The sequence below is a fragment of the Theropithecus gelada genome, chromosome 6 (assembly GCF_003255815.1).
Source record: "Theropithecus gelada isolate Dixy chromosome 6, Tgel_1.0, whole genome shotgun sequence".
NCBI classification, from domain to species: domain Eukaryota; kingdom Metazoa; phylum Chordata; class Mammalia; order Primates; family Cercopithecidae; genus Theropithecus; species Theropithecus gelada.
In genome coordinates this window covers 42,161,806-42,187,368 of record NC_037673.1, presented here as the reverse complement: position 1 = coordinate 42,187,368, position 25,563 = coordinate 42,161,806, and the positions used below count along the sequence as shown (strand labels likewise).

The 25,563-nt window shown below is 38.7% G+C and overlaps 1 protein-coding gene across 1 annotated transcript in view; it reads right to left on the bottom strand.

Moving 5' to 3' along the window:
- The window catches only part of GHR (growth hormone receptor), a 300,485-nt gene that overhangs the window by 228,426 nt on the left and 46,496 nt on the right, over positions 1-25,563 (bottom strand). The gene's annotated exons all lie outside the window — the stretch shown is intronic.

Here is a 25,563-nt window from a genome sequence, read left to right as displayed (position 1 = left end):
GAAGTTTTTCTTGTATTGCTCAGAAGGTTGAGCATAGGAAGCGATTTGGAACACGCCAAGGGCAAAATGAGCTCTATACCTGACCACGGAGACTTGTCTCAGAGATTCCACTAATCACAAACTAAAGTTAGCTGAGATACCATAACAGGCGGCAAGAGTACACCTTGTAATCAAAACTTGTATATACCAGTAGAACACGCTGTACCTTTCTTTTAGTGATGTCCTCATCTCCCAGTTAAACACTGAACCTGATAATTTTTCTGCCTTGCTCTTTCTCCTTTAGATCAACAGCTAACCACATGGAGAAAACATAAATTATATACATGTATGAATTAATAAAAATAATTATTATTTTAATAAATATAATTATAATTTTAATTAAATAATAAATCTAAATATAATTATAAATATAATTTTAAATATAATTATAATTAATACATTAATAAAAATAAAATATATTTTAAATATATATATACTTAAAGACATTTTGAGTTTAAAATGTACAATTAGTGGTTTTCTCCAATTAGTAAAAGAAATTTAGATACAGGGATGGCCAGCCTGTGCTAACAGGATGACTTTGGTCCCATTGCCTTAATTATAAACTAGGTGGAGCTGGCAGTGCTTCATGAGGGTGCGAGAGAGAGAGTGAGAATATTTTTCTGACTAAAGAACAAATCACTTATTTAAGCCATTATTCCTTTCAAGTTCCAACCATAATTTATTTAGTAGGCATAATTTCTAAATACGATTAGGCAAATTAATGGAAATTTACCAGTCACAATTGGCTGATATTACACAGTCATGTGTTATAAAGAGCAAACAAACATAAGTTTCTGGATCCTAAAGCAGAAGGCGCATAGAGGATATCCTTAATTTTTTAAGCCTTCAATTTGAAAAGTATTTTTTATTTTGCCTCTGCTTTGTCTTACTTATGCCTAAAACCTTGAACATTGCCATAAGAACATAATTTTAAACATTTTACTCAGTAATAGTTATATGTTCTGTGCCTATATTGTTGAAGATCCGAGGGGCTGAATCACTGAGGTTTATCGTAGCAATTTGTGCTGCAAATTCCACTTTCTGGACCTCAGTGCCTTGTCTTTTAAAACAAGAAAAGTAGATATGAAAAGCTGAGGTCCCTCTCTGCTCTATGAATCCCTAACTCTCACCCACTGAGTTTTTATATGGGAGCACCAATGGGCAAGCAAAATTCTGAAAGAAGTCTGGATGTGTACTGTAAAGGAGGGATATGAATGGGCTGGATGATGACCCACACTTCTAGACTAGTTCATTTAGTTGCAATTAACACAATACATGAACAAAGCTGCTGTGAGGCTTAGCAAAAACATCATTTGTCAAGCATGGTGATTATACGATCTTTCTCTAACCATTTTGGCAGTATAGTTTGTGGAAGAGCTTATTTTCAAAATTCTTCCATCTCTAGGGCACTTTTTGCCCCCGGGAGGAAAAATACTTCTGTGCTTAAAAATCTGGCTACTTTTCTTAGTCTAGAGTAGTGGTTCTCACCAGGAAGATTCTCTCCCCAGGTGGCATTACAGCAATGTCTAGAGATACTTTTGGTTGTCATGAGTTGAGGGGAAGGAGGTCACTGGCATCTGGTGGGTAGAGACCAGAGACGCTGCTAAACATCTTAAAATGCACAGGGTAGCCCCAAGAACAAAGAATTATCTGGCCCAAAATGTCAACAGTGCAAAGACTGAGATACCTTACTCTAGAGAAAGAAGCTTTAGATTGAAGGTAGCTGGGCCAAGTCCATGTTAAACAAATAAGAATAGGAGTTTTGGGGACAATCTTTGTCTTTGGGGTCTCATAGACACTCTTAATATCATTTAGGGCCTAATGACATTGATGTCATGATAAAAAAAAAAGAAGCTAATTTACATGCAGGTGGAACTAAATAAACTTTCTTAGATTCTCTTTTCTGGACATATTTTAAAGTAAGTATGACAGGTTGACATTTCTTTATAATCATTATTGAACACTTGAATATGATTGAACCTATCAGAGCAATACTACTGGATTTAGTCTTATTTCAACCCAAGTCCTTGCAGTCAACCACAGATTTCATTATGGTCAGTACTAAGTTAATACCCTCCTCCTAGCATAGTCTCAGTGCCAGCAACCAAATTTTTTATGCAGAACCTGATGCATCTTAGATGAAAACAACTGTTACAGTCTTTAAAGATGGAATATTAACTCTGTGGCCCAGCTTCCAGAGAATACACCAGTGCAGCAGATGAAGTCAAGTAACTGAATACTTGCCACTTTAAACTTCCACACTTTTTAGTTGTTTTCATTGTAAGTTATTCTAAAACGTACCTCACACATCTTTGTCTTTTGCAGCAGATGATACTGAACTTAATTTAATCATTTCTTAGTGGTTTTAGGATGTCATTGTTATGGATGTTAGCTGTCAACCTGTGCAAGTGTTTTATGCAGGCAAACAAAATCAGTGGTTCAAGTAGAGTGTTTACTTCATTTGTTCTTGTGGCCTTAGTAGGCCAGCTGCTAAGTAATGCTTACTATTTCGAGTTCTCTGTCTTCACAGTGACAAAAGAGGCATAAGCATTTCCTCAAGAAGCAGAAAATAATCATGAAGGTCTGACATGCACTCTCCCATTCATTTCATATGCTGTGAATTCTCTAAGTCTGAAAAAATCAGATTTTCACATGATTTTGGTATTATATAACATTAAGTGCTATGTGCCACCCTCTGTAGAGCTAAGTGTTTGTCCCACATTATTGATTTTATCCTCATAACAACCCTGTTAGGTAGGTACAAGTATTTATCTTCATTTTACAGACAGAGGAGGCTGAGGCCGAGAAATACTGAGTCATTTGCCCGAAGGGCAGAACCCAGATTGAAACCCAGGTGATCTGACCCTAGAGCTTTGTTTTGACCACAGCTGCAGAAGCTGCAAAATAATAACCTATGGGCTGAGTATGGTCCATAGATATGTTTTCTTCTGCTCATGTAACACTGATAACTTCTGGGCCCACTGTCTACAGTTGGGCAGCTTGTGTCTGGCACAAAGGCTCAGCTAAGGGAGAGAGGAAGGGCTGAAATCCAGCCCACACTCAACTGGCACAGCTACAGGGCTGCCATGAAGGAAGGGCTGCTGTTTCCTGATTTGGACAAAGGGTTCAAATGAGCTACTGTCATCCCTGGTTGTCAACACTAACAAACTGAGTTATTCACGCAAAATTCCAAACCTCTGGTTTTTACAGGAACAGAGGGGAGGGGAAGGGAGGATGGAGATTAGAACCAGCATTCCTCTGTGGCAATAATTTCTGTAGAAGGAACATGTGCTTGCCTGTGTGCAACTGGCGTGTTTCACACATTTATGTGATCTTCCAAGACACCACAGGCTTTCCAAGTTTGTGACCTCTATATGTACTGTGTTACACTTGTGGCATTTCATTTTAAAATCTTCTCCTTTCCCCTTCGCAAAAAAAGGTTCAGTCATGGTGCTTCAGCTAAGCACCATAATTGAACTAAGTTTCAACCCCTACTGTAGAGCAACAGAAAACATGTCCAGCCCTCCTGAGCTTGATTCCTTAAGTGACCAAGCAAGGGGGATTCAGTTTTCTTTTGCAGGCTGGAATGCTTGTTTTCTACATTTGCGGCTCTATGCCTGGAGGGAAACAACAACAACTTTGCCATGGGTAGCCAGGTATGTACAAAGACAGAGGCATCTGACAGCTGTTCCCCTTCTAGCATTTCCTTACCAATATGAAAAGTGTACACATGAGTGTTCACATTTTGGAGACATCACTGTTCCCTTCTTATATCACAACAGGCACCACCCAGGCCTGGAGCTTATGGATGATCAACGAAGAGCCACATGGAACGGTGACTGGAAGATAAAAGCTAGTGCTGACTGAACAGCAGTCAATTTGTGGTTCAACTTGTCAATTCCCTACCCAGCTAGAGCTCCAGTACATGCTACATTTTTCTCTGCCAAGCTGATGCAATCCAGTAGTCCCGAGTGCCCTCTTCATGCCCTTACCAAAGGGATTGCTGCCCTGATCTACAGAGACACCTGCTGCCTAGACATAGCTAGGAGACTTAGAGCATCAACACTCTTCCCCACGTTTGGCTAAGTATTTGTAGCAGTTGCCACTCTCCACTGGCACATGCTTTGGTTTGCTATGGAAGCCAGAAGGAAATCATTCCATCTGTTACCTCTCTGTCTCATACCCAGGAGATTAGAGAAGAACAATAATCTTTATTCTATCAAGTTCATCTTAAATGAAGGCAAGAGAGGTCTATAAGAGTTTAGACCAGAGATTGTTAATCTTCTCAGGTACCAGAATGACCTCTTGAAACACAGACGGTAAGTTGCCTATTAATAATGATTATCTCCTGCTCTGTACCTATAGAGCACATTTTTAAGTAGGTGGCAAGGTGCCCAGCTTAACACAAATTTCTACATTTTCCAGGTTCCCTTGCAGAAATAATCCTGTGATGCAGACTAATGAGATATAAGCTGAAGTCATCAAGTAGGACATCTAGGAAAGAGAATAAACTTGATTGGCTTGTCCATTTACCTTTTGCCTGTTACTCTGCATCTTCTTTTTAACTAGAAACATGATGGATCTCCTTCAACCATTTTGTGAGCATGAGGAAAAAGCTAGAAGAAACTCATGACATTTGCTTATGAGACTATAATGCTTATAGCATAAGGACTTTGCAATTTACTTAATTTCTCTGAGTCTCAGTTTTCCAAAGCATATTACCTCCCTTGTAGGGTTTTGTGGAGATTTAAATGCGATAATGTGGGTAGAATTGCCTCATAATTACTAATATAAAGTAGTCAATCCAGTCAACAAATAAATCATCCCTTTCTCCCTTTTACTCTTCCAATCAGATCTCCAGACTCAAGGGGGAATTAAGCCAGACTTATTTGCTACTAGCTAGCACTTTCAAAGCAAGCTTCTGTCTAAAGTGCTTTTTGACTTGGCGTCAACTGGCACAGACCCGAACTGAGTAAACAAGGCTCTAGGCATATGAAAGAGATTCCCTTTAAGCTGAGCAGCAGGAACCCAAGGTAAGTAGCACGCTGGGCCATGCCAGGCTGAGGCACAGAGAAGGTGTGGCCTTCACTAGAGAGAATCTAAGAATATCTGAGCTAAAGTAACTATCAGGAGGTATCCAAATGCTCTTTTAGCTCAAAATATTCACCTACTTCCAACCTCCCCCTTGGGAAAATTATGGCAAAATGGAAAAGTGAAGAGGAAAAGCAATTCATTGATTGTATGACTTCAGGGCCTGAAGATACTGACAGAGAGAGGCCTGCCATTCCTTCCCCAACCTACAAGCACACACATTATTCTGATACCTATAGAAATGCAAATCACCTGTAAACAGGTGACTCTTTTCCAGTGCTTTCCATTCTTTAAGAAAATTATAGAATTCTGCAATATCTCTTTCATAGCCAGCAATTCTTTGGCACTGTATGTATCTGATGACTTCCTCTTCTTCAAAGCAGAGATCAGCAAACTTTTTCTGTAAAGAGTCAGATAGTAAATATTCTAGGTTTTGAGGTGAAGGTACATAAGGTCTGTGTTTTAACTACCAAACAATGCCCTTTTAGTGAGAAAGGAGCCATAGATGATATGTAAATGAATGGGTATGGCAGTGTTCCAATTAAATGGCATCTCCAAAAACAGGTGGCTTGTAGTTTGGCAATCCTTGCTTAAAAAGACACTGAAACTATGCAAAACTGAACAAGAAACACTTGGTAATAGATAATACTCTCACTAATAATCATTGCCATGAAACAACCAGAGAGCTTCAAGTCAAAACCAACAGAGAGAAAAGGATGAAATGGGAAAGAGAGGCATTCATATAACATTGGAAACCATTAGAAATAGTACTATCATGTAGCGCTTAAGAGTCAAATGTTCCAGGATTAATGTAAACTGTGATCAGCAAGGAAAGTCAAAGAATGCAACCACAATTCATAAAAAGTTTAAGATAAATAAGTTTAAGTGAATAGCACACTTTGTGGGCCACAGCATGGTGGCTCCACGTGAAGGCCAAAGTAACTTAGGAATGAATGGGAAACACTGATAAGAATTTCAGTCTTTGACTCTTTAAGCAGAAAAATAGGACACCAGGCAGATATGAGGTAAGGACTTGGGGCTGTAGCAGAACATAAGGCCCAAATAGATGTCCTCCAAACATGGAAGGCCCCTCACTCCTGGCCCCAAGAGCACTGAGTATTGGTGTAAGTGTTTTGCTTTCTCTTATTCACATGCAAAGTGTTCCTCTTCTGCAAATAACTTGCATGTGACCCAACAGAGTGTCTAGTTCCAGCCTTGTGAAAGATTTGTTTTGAAATTTTGCCATTCAGCCCTGGGTTTTTGCAAGACAAAGAAATGAGGTAAAATTCATTAAGATAGGAAGAAACCACACTGATTTAAATGGAAAGTGAAAAGTAAATGTCCTACACTGGGATCATGTTTCAAATAAGGGGATAAATTACAGATGAGAGTAAATGGATTTTCTTTCAGAATATACCGTACTCTGGCATGGGTACCAACTGTCCTGAAGACAATCTGTCCTTTAACAGCTATAAAAAGTATTCTGTGGGACAAGACATACCTGACACTTACAAACGTCACAGGCCAAACAATGATGCCCCAACTTTCAGAAATCAGCCTCCCGCAACACAGTGCCTGGATTTTCATCCAGCATCCCAAGAGCAAGCACACCTCTCTATGGATCTGCGTCTTGATAAAGATGGACATGCTATATCCAGCCTTAAACTTTCTTGTGTTTTATCACTAACTCTGCAGCAAGATTTTTTAAAAAAATAATTGCTCCAATTTGCTAAACCATCTTCTAAAAGAGAACAAGTCGTGGGAAATGATGAAGAAGCCTAGTACACTGAATTAGTTGATAATACTTTTGACCTTAATTTGCAGTGATTGTTCACCAATCAAGCGAAATCAATTGTCTCTGCTTTGAAGGCCTAAGTACTATTCTGCTTATGCTGTTCCTTCCAACATAAAGTGTCTCTTCACAAACTAGAGAGGTTTCCAATTGCATCGCTTCAACTGGTCTTGACAGGAGAAGAGATGAATCACAGGAGCAGTCTGGCACCATCTCAATTTGTAATACTCTTTACCAAGGGCTAAATCACAGCCAGGCAGATGCCAGGAGTGTTTAATTTTCTTCTTCTCCTTCTTGTTAACAAAAGGAGAGGTGTTCAGAAAAGCTCAGTCCTACTTGACAGAATTAGTAGACAGAGTAGCTGTCAAGGGTGGATCTACGTATCCAAAGAAGGCATGCATAGATAAGTTTGACTTAATCTTCAGGAAAGTTTTTCATGATGGCCCAAAACTAATCTGTAGCAAGAGATGAAATATTCAACATAATTTGTATAATGGAGGCTTGTGGAGCTATATGCATCTGAGATTCCTGAGCTCACCTCCATTAGACCACTGCAGACTATGGATATCATGCTTCCTTTACTGTAAATGTTTCCTCTTGAAATTGAAAAATGTGTATACAAGTTTCAAACAGCTCTCTACCCAACCCAAATGAACCTACCATCCCATATGTCTGTGTTGGCCTAATTCTGACACCAGTGCATTTTTTTCCTGATCACTTGATAATACGGTAGCCATGAAAGGTCAAACGAAAGAAAAAAGAATGGTGACTAGGGGTGGGGGTGAACTAATAAAGGATGAATAACGTACAATAGAAAATGTGTAAATAAATAGAGTAACCACTATTCATAACCCACTAGGCTGGCAAGCAAAGGTAAAATGATTGTAATCCTGGTGGAAAAAAATAGCTAATAAATAATTAATGAATCACTGAGGGGATGGAGACAAAAAGTTACATTCACTCTTCAGACCTACCATGTCACTCTCAAAGGAATCTATTGCTTGTCCTTTTTCTGTGTGCATGTCTCCCAGTACATGCTTGATGCCTGAAACGCTCTAAGTACTTACTAGATAGACTAAGTGGCCTGAATGTGCTGTGGGCATATCTCCCTTCTAGCTATTATTTGCTGCTCTCTTTCTTGTTTACTTGTAAGAAAGAACAACAAGTACCTTCAAGCAATATCTACACCAAATGTAATCTACCTCCATCAAAGAAAATGGGAGGTGGAATTGGCAGATGTGACACTTAGTTCTGTATCTGTGAAATAATACAACATGGAGGCTAGCATGTTGCCTCGGTGAGACAGCAGATACTCAGAAACAGAAACACCAAGACATTGGAGCTTCTATCACCCTTCTAAGGGGGATGCTAAATTGGAAATTTAATTCCAACTACCTATGTATTTGGCTCTGATAGTCAAGTAGCTCACCAAAAAGAACCAATGCATTTTTATAGTACCAGTGAATATCTTCACTGCATTTCACTCAGCTATAAAGGGCAATAAGCAGAAATAAAAATTCAACATTTCAAGAAGAGTCTCTACTGAACTTTTAAATTCTGGGTGAGGATATCATCAACTTAGCTAAGGATTAGTTTACTCTATAGAAGATGTATTCAAGAAGTACATGTTCTCTCTTATCCTCCCATACGTGCTAAGCTGGGCTTGAAGGTACACAGAGATGCCTGTGGCTGACTCATAGCAAATTCCCAGAAGCGACAGTGCCAAGTGAATGCTTAGGATTATACCATACTTTATTTCTAGGGTTTGTTACATAGATGGTGTGTCTTCTGGATACTGCCACTGTCATATATCTGTCCACGCTTGATGGTACTGGAGAAGTTTTAAGCAGAGGAGGATGCAAGGAGACATTTTTTTCCTCAACATGTTTGAATAATGAAAGTTGGTTTCTGAATATTAGGAGTTTGAATAGGATGACACTACATCTTAAGGTAAGTTACTAGAACCCAACAAGAAGGAAAATAGGGAGGCAAGAACTTATGACCTCTTCCTTTCCCCTGAAAATCACTTCCAATTAGCCAGGATATGGTTGCCAATAGTCCAATAGGAAAGGAAGTGTTACACTAGCAAGAAAGCCTAAAAATCCAATCTTGGAGCTGGTGTTCCCTTTAGTTCCTGTTACTCCTTTTGAGCTCCTAAAATAATTCAGCTATAGAATGTATGGAGAGGTTTCCATGTTAGGTAGAATTAAGTACAAGCTAACCTATGGGACTTATATTCTCTCAAGCATTTACGGAGCATCCATTAGAGCACATAAACTCTGCTGTAGTGAGGGATATTCCCAAGAAGCTTTAAGATTCATTTTCTTCCCTCCAAGAGCTCAATGCCAGTCTCTGAAATGACTTTCCTATGTTGATTATATAAAACTATATTAGTTGGCCTCTATACATCTAGATCTACCTCAGCCAAAAAAGTGTGATGGAGGGTTTGCAGCGTGACTATAAGATAGGCAAAAGAAGAAAAACTTATCCGCCCTTTTGTATTTTACTAATGTAATTATATTGTATCTTGACAAATAAGAGCTGAATCAAATACTTCAGGCCTAAAACATGTAAAAATGTCTGTAAAACTTGTGATTGGGCATATGTATACAAAAGATGAGCTTTTAGAAATACTTCTTTTGCTCTAAATTTATAGGCATTAAAGGATCCTAAAATTAACTTTCTTTTCTGCTATCACTCTATACAGATCCCATTAACAAGGTATAGATAATGCATGACCCATTATGGGTCAAATCCCTGCATAAGATCATTTATTATTGGATACCATAGACCTCTTAAAAAGTCATATACACAGGTCTGAAACTGTGTAGCTCATCTATCCATATAACTACTTACAATAATTTTTAGGCATAGGTTTCTTTTTTTAACAAAAATAAAATCAGAGCCTGAAACTGTTTAAATACTTAGGCAGTAGTTTTAAATAAATACTGATAATCAGACTTTAAAAAATCTACTCTTCAAAGAGCAGTTTGTTTTTTTTTTTTTTTTTTTTTTGATAATATGATAATACCAAATTCCTTCCCCATTCTACAGAAAAATCCCATTTATTCTTAAAAAAAAAAAATTTCTTTAAAAACAACAATGCCTTCTTCCCCCCCCCCCCCCCCCCCCCGCTTCACTGACACACTTGGCAGTAAAAACTGTTTTCTGCCTACGGAATCACTGAAACCAGAAAACGCCCCAATCACTCATCCACTGTGAGGCCTAACCCTTTGAAAACACAATTTTCATTTTATCTTAAATGTACCAAATAATAGAGTTTCTACCCAATAATATGAATTTTTCCTGACAGCATAGATTTTGACTTCCCATTACACATTCCTGTTAGTGATCCAAACTATTTCTTACATTCTTTGATGTCTCCACACTTTAAATACTTGTAGGCTTATCTGCATCTGCATTTTAAGTCAATTTTTGAGTATTGTTTTCCAAATTCCCATTTAACTCTCAAAACCTTTACCCTGGCAACAGAGCTTTCGGTCATATCTTGAATTTGAATGCATATGAAATGTGTCTTTCAAGGTTGCCCCATTTGTAAAGCTTTCTCTTAAGAGTACCGTTAAGCTGTGGTAGCAAAATGTGCTCCCAAAAGTGATATTTAACCATTCCAAATCTATTTCTCCAAAGATTTTTTCCAAATCAGTAGTAAAAAGAAAATCTGATTTATAATCAACCTTTGCTAGTGTTAGTTCATAATCTACCACTAGTTAATTACTTTTAAAAATTACTCTTTCTTTCACGTATAATAACCTTACATAAAGTAGGACCACAGCCCCATTCAGTGTCACCTCCCTAGGATTACCTCAACCACTTCTGCCTACAGCAGAAAACCACCAGTTGCCTATAGAAAAATAGCCTTCAATATCTTCATGAACATGCACTCGCAGAAAGAATCGACAGTGAAAACAGACCCCAGTCCATTCTTTACAACATGCCTCAGATACACTGCTCTGTTAATCAAAATTTCTACATGGCTGTAAGGTGAATCATAAGCAGTCCCTTCCCCATATTTTCACTTTAATTTTTATTTACACCACCCATATTTTATTTATGTCTTTCCTAATCTTCTCATTCCCCAGTATTAGCCATTAATTTTTTCCCACTATTATCCACTATATTAATTTACTGCTCTTATAAATTCAATCAGCCTTTTGCCAGATCATTACAAGGTCACAATCTAGTAGTTTGAAAAGCAAAACTACAGGCTTCATGTGGCAATACATATGCAGACATAAAAGTAATACCATTATGCACTCTGCCTTCTTAAAATTGCTCACAGAAACAGAGTATAAGGAAAAGCAAGAACTGTCTGTCCATGATGTGGGCAAGAGGAAAGGTGAAAGAGAAAAGAGGCCTTGAGATTTATGTTTTACTCCAGCTGGTAGTCATTCTTCCATGCATTCCTCAGTCGGCTTGCTATTCAAGGCCTCTGTATCCAGGCTGATCTAAAACTTCCTAATCTTCTGCCTGGAAAACGCCACTTGCGTTCCTGTCTTAATTCCTTGGCCGGACCTACACCTGCTGCTGGAATGCCCTCTCCCTGTGCCTAGTTAGTGAAGGCCCACACACATATCTTGCCTTAGCTCCGGCCCACCCCTTGGACAGCAGACTTCCTCATCCATTCCACCTTCCTTCTTGAGGGCCTGGGGAATTCTCTGATTGTACCTTTCATTTAGCATCTTCCATATTCTCTTTCATAGATTATATATAATAAGGTATGCCTCTTCTAGAAAAAGAGCTACCTTGTAGTGGTCTAAGTATCTGTAAATATTTCTAATTCTCAACAGAACTCTGTAGCATGGTTAGTATCTACCTTTTATAGAAAAGGAAACTGAGTCTCAGAAATTTAAGTGATGGGCCCAAGGCCATACTTAGAAGAAATAGGATTTGAATTCTGGTCCACCTGCCTCTGAAACCCATCTCTGTTTCATTATGCTATCTTGCCTCTACAGTGAAAGTAAGCTCTTTACATCAGGCTTGTGTTTTATACCCACCACTGTTTCCTCAGCTTATATTGTATGAGTACTTAATGAATATTAATAGAAAAGTTTATATTTAAATGAGATCACATTTTCTGAGTATACCTCTACAGAGGAAGAGGGCCAAGAGGCAGAAGAAAGCAAGTTCGGGATTCAGTTTTCTGCAGATACCCACAAAGTGAATGATGCTCAGGCATGATAATCCAGCATTCACTAGATATCCAACTTTGCAGAAGTCTCCCGCCTAATTTAATAATACCACGGCAGAAGCACCAGTGTTTACTTCTTTGGCTGTTTCTGCTCATCCAGTGAATTTGCTGGGCCTGGAATTAATCCTCAGTGGATGTTAGAAATACTATGACAACAGCTGGCACCGTCATTTGCAGTGTTCAAAATGGAACTTCCTTTTTTCCAAGGAAAATATGTGTGTTTCTCTTTAAGTGTTAGGCTTACTTAAATATTAAAACTTTCACTTTCCCTTCAGTAGTTAAATTTTATGATAATGTAAAACACAGAAAAATGGCTTTATAACATCAAACTACCCTCCATATTATAGGCTATGATATCTGTATTTTATAGTCCACAGTTATACTTCAGCTAACATATTTGTGGCTTATTTTTGAATCTGTGCAATTATAAGATGGATACTACCATATCACTTTCAGTAGGAAGTGGAGGCAAATTTTATTTCTTTTAAAAAAGGACAAATCTGCAAAATTACTTTTTGAAAGCAACAAATCTGTCATAGGAACTTCAGTCCAGAAAAATAAAGCAGGATATTGGGGGCCATGTTAAAGCTGAGACACTGTTTACTTGGGAAGCTACATCTATGGATCATGGGCCCCTAATATCATGCTGATCTTTCATTTTGCATTCAAAGCCCTGGGCACAGCAAAGAGGCATATGCCAATGAAGGCCAGCCCAGCTGTCACAAATGCAGATATAATCAGGTGGATTCGACTGTACAGCATGGCACTGCCAACATAGCTCAGATTTCTATACCAGGGTTATAATCATAGCTACAATATTGAGATATTAGTGCAATCTCTCTATGCACAAAATTGTGAACCAGAATTTGGTGATCCCATTACTAAGAGTCAGTGTGGTCTCTGGCAGCATACAACCTAATCCTTCTGGAAGAAATGAGGTAGAAACCACAGGGATATGAACCATTCCAGTGTTTCAGTAAGTAAATGCTAGAGCTCTGTAAACATCTAAGTAATGCAAACCTATCCACACCATTCCATAAGCTAAGAAGTTCATTTCACGTTTTCTCTTCTAAGTTCTACTGGTTAGGTGCAAATACTTGCCCAATTATTACAGCCTTCTATCTGAGGTATCTCTTACAAAAATGTTCTTGCTATATTTTATTTTAGAATCTACTGTAATTGTTTTTTTTTCTTGCCTTCTTTAGAGAAAAAAGGGAGGATATTTAAATGAGGTTTAGAGTTCAAAGTTAAATAGAGAGGGCAGTTTATTCAGCTGGCTATATCTAACACTGCTTTGAAATATTTATTTTATGACTTTGCCTTTTTAAAAAAGTCTTATTTATAAAGCTGAATGGCCATAACTTCTGGATTTGGAGCAAAAGAAATTTATCAAAATGCCCAAGACCAGACATCCAGACTAATAAAACTTCAACGATAATTCATATCAATACACAATGATCTCTAAAGCAACTCTCTACATGATAGAACAAAGGAAAGAAAGCAAAGTGATGAGCCTATTAATGTCACTGTATGATAATAACTTAAAAATTGTTTTGTAGCTATTGCATTTCCAAAAATATGCTGCTCAATAAATGGCAATCAATGCATAAAACAAGTTTATGTGTGTGTGGATGTGTGTGTGTTAAATAAAAAAAGAGAAATGTGTTTTATTTAACACTTAGAAGTTATGGAGACCAAGATGTTATAGTCACTCATTATTTACGTTTCTAACAGAAAAAGTAAAGAGATTCTTCACTTCAATTTCATATTCTACTTCTGTTTACACCTAGCACTTTATCATTTTATTATGGTTAGGATAAGATATTGCTAAGAGAGTTGAAGAATCTATTATCAAGCCTGAAGTTACTTTTTAGAAAGAAATATGTAAGAGGTAAAAAGGTGACAAGGGGACTAGGAAAATGAGATAAGAAGAGTGGGGAGGCAGGATAGGACAGAAGGAGAACAAAATTGAGAAAGAGAGGGTAAGGCAGAGAAGACTGAAGATTGAGCAGGTATGCATAGGGCAGAAAGTGAAAAGGAGAGAAACAGGCTAAGATGGCGAAGAGGACAGATAGTGAAAAATGGAAGGAATACGAAATAAATGGAACTCTAGATTCCACTGAGAAGTGTGGAGTAGTTAACTGTGTGGACAGATGCGTGGATAGATTGGTGTTGGTCAGACTCGAACTCTATCATGCAGTAACTCGATGAACGTGGACTAGTTTTTTAACCTTGGGATGGCAACATAATCTACTTTATAGGGTTACTGTAAAGAGTAAAATAATCCATGCACATATTTGGTAGATGGTGAGCACTACCCATATATTAGCTGTGGTGACAAAGATGGTGATGACTTATCTGGGTCAAGTATGTATGTGCTTGGCTCACTGTGGAGTCCCTAATTGAGCAATTTATAGTTTCTGCCTTCTACAAACTTACATTATAAAGAAAGATAAAATAGGTAGACAAAATAATCCCTATTAGATGAAATATTTGGTAGGTCTTCCATACTAATATATATGCTAAAGAGTTCGGAACACCAATACATCAATCAAAACCCTGCCAAGGTACAAAAAAAATTGAGATGTCACAATCCACAGCAGGTATCTACAGAGCAGAAACTGAAGTGTATAGGGCAGAAAGAACAGATGAAATGAGAATAACGTGTTGTATTTCAGAGAGCAAGTAAGAACACAGTAATTGTGTGCACAGCAGTTAAAAGGGTGGGCTTTAGAATTGTAGGAACCTGGGTTCAAATTCCAGCTAAGCCATTTACTTATGAGTTAACTTTGAAAATGTTACCTACACCCTGGACCTCAGTTTTCCCATCTATAAAAGGGGAATGAAAATTCCTACCTTACAAAATTGTCATGTATACTAAATTAAAAAATAAGCTCAGCCCAGTGTTTTAATAAATGAAGTTCTGATTACTTTATTGTGAGTTTAGTACTGTAATCAGAGTTCATAAAAGTTTTACTAATAGATACTTCGTATGATGAAACCAAATAAAACCAGGCTAACTTAGCTGAAGGAAAAGGAGCCAGGAGCCAGAGCATGCACACAGCAAGTGGAGTGTGTGTACGCAGCTGGTGTTGGGCAGTGGGAGGCAAGAGCAAAAGCATGTTAAGAGCTGTTCTATCAAAAAACATGAGCAGCTGTCCTCAGTTCCCACTGTGATGAAGACAAGCCTGAAAGAGTTTAAGGTCAAATTTTGAGGGAGAGTTTTATGATATGCAAGTGTTCAGAGCCACTGATAAATATCATCAACAGTATAAGCTTTATTTGGAGAGTTGGAGCATTTTTAGAGATATAAACAATAATAACCTTTATTAGTATTTTAAATACAATTCAACCTATAGGCTGATGGATGAAATAGATGAATATAATCTCTCAGTAGGATCTTCCTATATCAGAAGACAAATGATATTTCCTTCTTGGTTACAATTTAGTTTTGGAAGGCATGATGGAAAAACAAAGAATGAGGAAGAAATATGGCCCACTGACTAAAGAAACTGCATCTAGGAATCTGACATGGCAGGTCATTTGCATTGATCTGTAGTGATTTCTCATTCTGGTCCATTATAATTATATCTTTTTTGTTGTCTTATTTCATAATCTCTATTCATTTTAATTCTACTGATGAAATGTGGAGTGACAGCTAAGTATAATCTTTATTAGTAAATTTGGGAACTGAGGCATGGGGGAATTAAATGTAGAGCTTTTCTCTAAGTAAACCTTTGCCAAGGCTTACATTAAAAATAGCATAGTCAATTGACAACGTGTTATCAGACACAGACAATACTATTAAGAATACAAGTAGGAATGAGTCACACAAGAGTAAGTGGGTAAGATTATGATTCATTACAAGTAACCAGGATTAATGAAGTGATATGAACACAGAAGAAAAGTGTAAGTGATTATCAGAAGGACAAAGCATCTTTACATAGCAAAGTCCTTAAGTAAGGAGAACATCATTAGAATGCAAAGTAGTTCATTGTGAAATGTTTCAAAGTACACAAGTTCTCCCTACTCCTCCTCCAACTGCTTAACTACAAAATGCTGGAATACCTTTGCCTGAGATATGGATGATACTGCAAAGCCTCACCAGGAAACAAACTCAGGTCAGTGAACCAGATGTGCTATGTTAATTCCTGGAGAAACTATCTCGTATTAGACTACAGAAATGTAAGAAGTTAACTCTTTTGTAGTATCTCATTAGTCTCTTCCACTCACATCCATTAAAAAAAGTTAAACTTGGTTTCTTAATTTTGCTCTCTACAAGCCAATTCCCAAATTACAGAAACTTAGTTCCTAGCCAACTGAGTTGAATCTGAAATTGTCAAGCATTCTTATAGAAAATAATTTTGCTTACAATCATTAGATGTATCTAAAATAGTACAACTGAGAAAGGAACAGTTTTATTAGTAAAGCAGGGGAGAATAAAAGGCAATTGAGAGGGTGATATAAAAGATGCAAAGAGAGACAAGTGGAAGCAAAGTCCTGGAATAGATGAAGTGAGATGGGATAAAAGCTTGTGGTGAGAGGGTTCAGCCTGAGAATAGAATGACTGAATTCTCACCCACAGAAGGAGAGGAAGGATAAACATCCAGAGAAGACGTATGGAAGAAGACATCCTATCTCAGAGGATGGCCTAAATCAGAGGTTCTCAAAGTGTAGTCCTCAGACCAGCTGTGTTGCCATCACCTGGGAGCTTGTTAGAACGGAGCACTCATGAGCCCCACCCTGACCTACTGAATCAGAATTCCTGGGAAAAGGCCCAGGAAACTATGTTAGAAAGAGCTCTGTATGTGATTTTTATACATATTAAAGTTTGAGAACTACTGATCTAAATCTTCTCAGAGCAGGTAAACAGATCATCGGCTGAGAGCAAGGGAGTAGAGTATGGACTTCAGTAGAACAGATTTAAAACAAGTGCCAGGAGGAATATAGAATGGAGGTGAGAAATCAGTGAAAGGCTAGCACTCATGTAAAGTTGGTTACCTTATCTTTCCAAATTAAGTCTTCTTGTGAGCTGGCTGCTAATCTCCACGCACAGTAATAATGAATCTATGTAAAACTGCATTCTGATTTACATATGGCTATGACCTTGGAGTGCCAGTTTGATTATAATTTAGAAACTTCTAATGTATAGAATAAGTCAACCTAAGGAGAAAAGAAAACAAGACAAGGTTTTTCTTAAGAAGACTAAAGAAGGCAACACACTAGAACAAAAGTCACCATATATTCAGAGTGAAGTCCATAACTCTTCTAACTGGGTAGCCTTGGGCAAGTTATTAAACTTCAGAGCTCATTTTTCCCATCTGTAAAGTTGGATCTGGCATGCATTTAACTGAAGAACAAAGAAGGGGAAAAACAAATAAGTACATAAATAACTACAGCACAAAGCATATTATGATGAAGGCTATGATGGTTGTATTAATGCTTAGAGAGCAGTGAGAAATTAGCAATTAATTCTGAAAAAGGAAAACAAGGAAGCCTTCATAAGTGAAGACGAAGGACAGCTAGACCAGGAAGGGTGAGAGAAAATTTACCAGATGGAAGACCATAAAGGTAAAGGGTAGGAAAGGGCAGAGCAAACTTAGGGAATAGAAATAGCCCAGTGTGAATTTATAACAGCAAGACCATGGTAATGGATAGTCTCATGTAGCTCCCAGATCGATTTTTCAAACAATGCTCAACAGCCTGAAAATAATGGGCAAACTTGATAGGGTAAGCAACTCAGTGCTAGGAATCATTTTTCATTTGTCAGTATGTAGCTCATAAATATTGAACTTTCGGTAAAGGCCTCTCTCAGGATTCTTCCTGCCTGGCTGTAAAGTAAAGGAATCAAAGGTATAATTTCTGAAGGAAGTGTTCATCTCTTTCATTTTCCATACTTCTGACATGGAGATTATGGGTACTTCTAGAGCCACTTGGCAGAAGGACTGCCTCTTTGAAAAATATTGCTGCTCTGCAGCCAGAATTTAAATAGATTCCATAGGAAATTGCATAGGAAAGGAAGAATACACTACAATGTGCTTTTGATTAAACTTTTAAAAGTGGGTGAACTTTTTATTCTCAAAGTAAAATTCACATATTGAATCTCTAGCAAAGAGATCCTGCTAAGCACCTTTTTCCTGTCTTGGAGCATGCCTCAGTGGACCTGAGTGAGCAGAAAGCAATTGTCCTTTTGAATTTAAAAACAGTTCTGGGCTCTCCTCACTGCAGCATGATTACACTGAAGACAAAAGAGCAGCAGGCTGCATATTTCTGGAAGAGAATGCAAGGAAAGCATCTTTTTCGTATTGATCTGATTTCACATTTCCAGGACTAAGCAACAGGCTGATCAATCACTACTTCATACCTCCCTCTTCTGGAAAATGCTTATTTCTGATGCATTTACTGTTTACAATGTCTGAAAATCTTCCAAACTATGAGATTTGAAGAATATCCTAATGGTGGATATGTGGATACCTGTGGTCCTACATAAGGTAAAGTATGAATCATATCTTTAGTTAATGAATTATACACCACACACATGAGTCTTGAAAGTTTAGTCCAAAGAACAGCATTTCATTGGATTCTAACTTAACATGTAGGAGTCACATGTCAATCCATAAAGATACATTTTCTGGGATTTTTAAGGATGTCCACAGTATGAAAACTCTAAAAAGGAAACAATTTCCTGAAGGCAAAGTGTTTACGATACACACTTATAAACATGATCCATCCATGTGCTGGCCTGCAAGCATTATTAAGTACCTACTTAGTGTTCGTTCTGCACAGAGCTATGTGCTGGCCAGCAAAGTATTATTAAGTACCTACTTAGTGTTCTCTCTGCAGAGACAACAGTAGGCTGGTTCTAAGCACAAGATAAAAATCTGAGCCAATGCTAGCCCTGGAACACAGCCCAGTATGTTACAACTGTGTTTTCAAACCTTATGAAGGTTATTTTCTCTGACATCACCCTAACAGAATGAGAGTGCTTGATTTTTGAGAGTTCAGATCTGGGTAAATTGACCATACAGTTGTCCTTTCCCTTGGCAGCCTATCTTTATGTTAATGACAATGTTCTGTACATGGGCTAAGAGGTCCCTTTATAAGTTGTTCTCAACTCTTGCTACATCACTTGGCTTCACTAAATGGGCATCACTTTCAGATTAGATTCCCTCCCCTAACATGTTAACTAGGTACCATTTAGGAAATGGTTGATAACATGCATGATTACCCTATTCCTCAATAATAATTATCAACACCAATAAAATAATTACTTTGGATGTTGTGAAGAAAGACACAGTTTTGTTTTGTTTTGTTTTGTTTTGTTTTGTTTTGAGATGGAGTCTCGCTGTGTCTCCCAGGCTGGAGTGCAGTGGCGTGATCTCAGCTCACTGCAAGCTCCGCCTCCCGGGTTCAAGCCATTCTCCCGCCTCAGCCTCCCAAGTAGCTGGGACTACAGGCGCCCGCCACCACACCCGGCTAGTTTTTTGTATTTTTAGTAGAGACGGGGTTTCACCATGTTAGCCAGGATAGTCTCGATCTCCTGACCTCGTGATCCACCCGCCTCGGCCTCCCAAAGTGCTGGGATTACAGGCTTGAGCCACCACGCCCGGCCTTTTTTTTTTTTTAACATGTCCAAATAAAATATATCTTTAATGTCTCATAGAATCATAAACTCACCGACGGGGCTGAAATGAACTTGTATGCACCAAGCTCAGGCTCCTTGGGCAGATTTCTCATTTGCAAGCTGATAATTAAAAAGAGAGTAAGTGCCCAGCAATGGAGGCTCATACCTGTAATTTCAGCACTTTGGGAGGCCAAGGTGGGCAGACTGCTTGATCCCAGGTGTTGGAGACCAGCCTGGGCAACATGGCAAAACCCCAGCTCTACAAAAAATACAAAAATTAGCCAGGGGTGGTGATACACGCCTGTAGTCCTAGCTACTCGAATCCCTTGAGCTCCAGAGGTGGAGGCTGCAGTGAGCTGAGATCGCACCACTGCACTACAGCCTGGGTGACAAAGTAAGACCCTGTCTCAAAAAATAAATAACAAGAGAATAAGTGTGAATGCTAGCAAGAATCACAAGTGTGTGCGAGAAGAGATGGAGTAGAAGGCAAAAAAGAGAGACCATCCCCTATCAGGGTTTTATTGATAGACTATTAGAGGTAGTAACACCTGAAACACCATATAAACTGCCTGAATGTCAAAAATCTCAAATTTCCGCTGAATTTCTGTTGGCCAGTATTTCTCTGTCAGAAAGGAACTTTAGAAAAAGGCTTTATAATTACATAAAGTAGTAGAGGAAAAGGAGAATACAGTTTTCAAACAATTTCTCTCTTCAGTCAGGAGTTTCTCATCATGATTTTCATAATTCATCACTGATTTGCATTATTTTAAAGAATTTGCTATTTTTAAAAATAAGTTAGGCCAGGTGCAGTGGCTCACACCTGCCATCCCAGCACTTTGGAAGGCCAAGACAGGCAGATCACAAGGTCAGGAGATGGAGACCATCCTGGTCAAAATGGTGTAACCCTGTCTCTACTAAAATATAAAAAATTAGCCAGACATGGTGGCACGAACCTGTAATCCCAGCTACCTGGGAAGCTGAGGCAGGGGAATCACTTGAACCCTGGAGCAGAGGTTGCAGTGAGTTGAGATCGCAGTGAGCTGAGATCGCGCCACTGCACTCCAGCCTGGGCGACAGAGAGGGACTCCATCTCAAAAAAAAAAAAAAAGCCAGGCATGGTGCATCACACCTGTAATCCCAGCACTTTGGGAGGCTGAGGCGGGTGGATCATGAGGTCAGGAGATCCAGATCATCCTGGCTAACACGGTGAAACCGTGTATCTGTGAAAAATACAAAAAATTAGCCGGGCTAGGTGGCGGGCGCCTGTAGTCCCAGCTACTAGGGACGCTGAGGCAGGAGAATGGCGTAAACCCAGGAGGCAGAGCTTGCAGTGAGCCGAGATCGCACCACTGTACCCCAGCCTAGATGACAGAGCGAGATTCCGTCTCAAAACAAACAAACAAAAAATATATATTATATATATAATCTGATGTATATTTCTCAATTCATGACACCCTTTGCATGGAATTCTTCTTTAAAATGAACCCTAAAGAGGGGAGAAAAAAGCCCCGTTTTCCCACTGTCAAATGCTGTTGGGATTACGGATTCGAATTTACTCTCACTCACCACGTCACAACATTTTGATTGCTGACTCTGACTTTTGGCTGATTCTGCTACACAGGCAATTTCCAGATTGTTACTTATTTCATTCCTATACCCAGTAAAAGACCCATGTTTTCAGGGCCTGAAACTTATACAATTTGGTTGGGGGTCCTTTTTAAGACAAAAAAATACACAATTACAAATACAAAACGTGCATGGCCACTTTAATGCCACCCAACTGGAAAGGGAAGGAGAAAGGAGGGAAAGTTGAATTGGAAGAAGACAATAATTTTAACAAATCATGGCTGAAACACATTACGTTTTGCAATTTTTATAAAATAATGACCATAATAACACATTAGTAGGGTCCCTTCCAGGACCCTGGAAGGAGTCTCTGCAAGTGAGGGGCCTTGAGGCTTCAGCTTTTATAGTTTCACAAATCTGCGTCTGTTATAAACCCAAATCTCCACTGCCTTCACTATATCCAAACCTAGAGGGAAATTCCAGCCCAAGCATAAATCCAATGCTCTTTACCGGTTCCCTTTAACCCATAGAAAGACTTAAATTTTCACATGAGGAATAGTTAAAAATCAAAGGCAGGCCAGGCACAGTGGCTCATGCCTGTAATCCCAGAACTTTGGGAGGCTGAGGTGGGCAGATCACTTGAGGTCAGGAGTTCCAGACCAGCCTGGTCAACATGGTGAAACCCCGTCTCTACTACAAATACAAAAATTAGCCAGGTGTGGTGGCGGGTGCCTATAATCCAAGCTACTACTCAGGAGGCTGAGGCAGGAGAATAACTTAAACCCAGGAGAAGGGAGTTGCAATGAGCTGAGATCGCACCACTGCACTCCAGCCTGGGCGACAGAGCAAGACTCTGTCTCAAAAAAAAAAAAAAAAAAAAAAACAAGGGCAAAAAAAAAAAAGAAAAACTGTTGTAGAAAATAGTTAAAAATCAAGGGTGAAAAAAGAAAAAAATATATTGTAGGCAAATATATGTTCCTATAGCTACAGGTTTTATAAAATAGAGTACATATTATCAAAATGTTCCTCTTCATGTTCTTAGTGACTAAAATCCATGTCTCTCTTAAGTTCCCTGCCTTTTTGTTGTTGTTGTTGCTTAAACAGTATCTTCCATCGTGGTTCCCAGGCTTAGATCAGACAGACACGCAGATATGCTTCATTCAGAAATAACTCGCCAAAGACCTCTGCCTGATTCTGAAGGTATTGGCAAGCCTCTCATACAGAGTGTCTTACAGAAGTCCAATCCTGACTACTCACCAGACAGCAGGTAGAGCACACTGCCATCCTAAACCAGGCACTTCTACAATCAGAAGAAGGGCCTTCGTGGAAGCAGGTTGGCAGACAGACACTCTTCTTTTTTTTGTTTTTTTGTTTTGTTTGTTTGTTTGTTTGAGAGACTCAGTCTTGTTCTGTTGCCTGTTTGTTTTTTTGGGAGACTGGGTCTTGTTCTGTCGCCCAGGCTGGAGTGCTGTGGCACGATCTTGGCTCACTACAACCTCTGCTTCCCGGGTTCAAGCGATTCTCCTGCCTCAGCCTCCCAAGTAGCTGGGATTACAGGTGTGTACCACCACGCCCTGTTAATTTTTTGTATTTTTAGTAGAGATGGGGTTTTGCCATGTTGGCCAAGCTGGTTTTGAACTCCAGACCTCAAGTGATCCACCCAACTTGGGCTCCCAAAGTGCTAGGATTACAGGCATGAGCCACCACACCCGGCCAGACAGACACTTTTCAATAGACCTTTCTAATTTGCTTATCAGCTTTTCTGAGCTTTGCCTTAAGAATAAGGCCTCATTATTAAACCACATATTGCAGTGTTCACTGCCATGAATTCACCGAGTTAGGTTGAATTCTGGTAATGCCCTGCTATATATCCAACACAGATGTAGATACAAATTATTTCTATCTATAGAGAAAAATACTATCTTTGGGCCATTCATAACTCTCCACTTAGAAATCGGGAATCTGAATCAAGACTTTCATTTGAACCTGGGAGACGGAGGTTGCAGGGACACGAGATCACGGCATTGCACTCCAAGAGTTCCAGGGCAAAGCTCTGGGCAACAGGGTGAGACTCTGTCTCAAAAAGTAAGAAAGAAAAAAAAAAAACCAACTTAGAAATGATAAGGCCTCATTGTCAAACTACACATTCCACTGATTACTGCTGTGAATTCACCCAGTTAGGGTGAATTCTGGTGATGCCCTGCTATACATCCAACACAGACCTATAATACAAATTCTTTCTATCTACAGAGAAAAATATTATCTTTAGGTTTTCATACCTCTTTCACTTAGAAACAGTAGTTTCATTCTTAGACTCAGCTGCTTCTTTGGTAAAAATCATTGCGTCATAGCAATTCACCCAATCTTAAGGCATACACTGACTTTTAACATTATTTAGCGTAACCAACCTAAGGGAGGTGACATCAAAGTCATGAAATCACAGAGTAACAGAATCTTGGAACACAGGGAACCTCTGAGATGACTTGGTTGTACCTCCTATCCAGCAGAAGGAGTCTAATCCCCAGAGCTCAGGAGCTTGTTCAGCTGGCCCCACCTAAACACATCTACTGACAAGAAGCTCTTTCCCTTAGAGGCCAGGCTGTTTCTTTGGAAATTGACTTTAGTATTTAGAAACTCTTCCTTATATTTGCTCTCTTATAGGCCTTAGTCACCCATCCACCACTCCTCAGCTGGAAGCAGCCAAGAATAACATCTTATTCTACCAATGACAATCCCTCAAATTCTTATGGGTTATATACCATGTTCCACTTAGGCATCTAATTCTCTTTCTACTATTTGGCATAATTTCTTGCCCTGTCACTATTCTGGCAAATGCTTCTAATGTTCTCTAATTTGTCTATATCCTTCTTAAAACATTTCATCTAGACTTAAAGCTATTAACCGAGATGTGGTCTATTATGACTATTTGTATATATATACTTCTTTTTTGTGCAATAGCATTTATACAGTCCACAAATGAGTTAACTTCTGGGGGTAACTGTGCCAAATGCTTGGATCAAATTAAGCTCATGACCAATTACATATAAAACCAGAACATGAGAACATAAGCCAGATTCTCTAAGAGGAAGTAAAGCATACATCTCCAGAAGTAAAGCATCTTAAAATAATCATCTTCCTGTAGATGTTTAAGGGATGGAATTTTATGATAATTTCCCCCCAACACTGACCTGCTGCAGAGTTTGTCAACTCAACATCAAAAAGCTCATCATCAGATTTTGCAAAAGATCTCTTGTTTATCCCAGCCTAAGTGAATGTTCTTTTGAATTTTAATCACTTCCTGCACAATGTTGGTATAGTGTCAAGGCCCAAAGTAGGCATTAAATAGTTACTTGCTGACTAAGCCATTAGATAAATGAATGACTAGTTCCCACTCTCTCCCATCTTGTCTAATGATGTTGATTGTCTTTCATCAGTGTATTTCTCCCCACATCACCCTTAAGAGCTATAGTTCTCCATTAGGGTTCTGGACAGTGATAATATCGTTGTTTCTGCCATCAATTGATTCTGTTACTTTACAAAAAATCCTAAACCGCCTAAGACCCCTGTTTTTCCATCTGAACAATCCGGTCATTTTATTTATTATTTAAACAAAGACATATAGTACTTGTTACAGATCAGCTACAGTTCTAGGCACTTAAGAAATATAAATTCATTTAATCTTCAGGAAAACCAGACTGAGGCATAGGAAAGTTAACTAATTTACTAAAGATTATATAGCTAGCAAATGATGAAGCTGGGATTTGAATTAGGCAGTCTGAATTTTCTATGTGTGTTAACCACTAGGCCATGCTACCTATCGACATGCTCTGACAGCATAATGTTTAGGTAAGTAGGAAGGTCAATGATCACACTCCTTGCATCATAAGTGAATATCTTAGTGTATCAAAAACTGCTTGCTTTTCCATTAGTTCCTCAAATAGTATCTTTTCCTTCCAGTCCTCATATTTTTGAAAGTTACTAACCAAAGGACAAATCACTCAAAACATGGCATTTTGAACATAGAGTGGATGCCTTGAGTTGATTTGGATTCCTTCCAGTCACAACTGTTGGAATTATTTACCTGAAATGTTAAGGACCATGAGAGCCAGTTGACCTATTGCCAGAACAAGAGCAAATCAAAAAAGTGCTATACCAGGCACCAGGAATCTGAGGGAAAAGGAAAAACGTACTTCCTCAGAAAAACATCTAAGTATAGGCTATTTCAGCTTAGTGCTGGCCCAG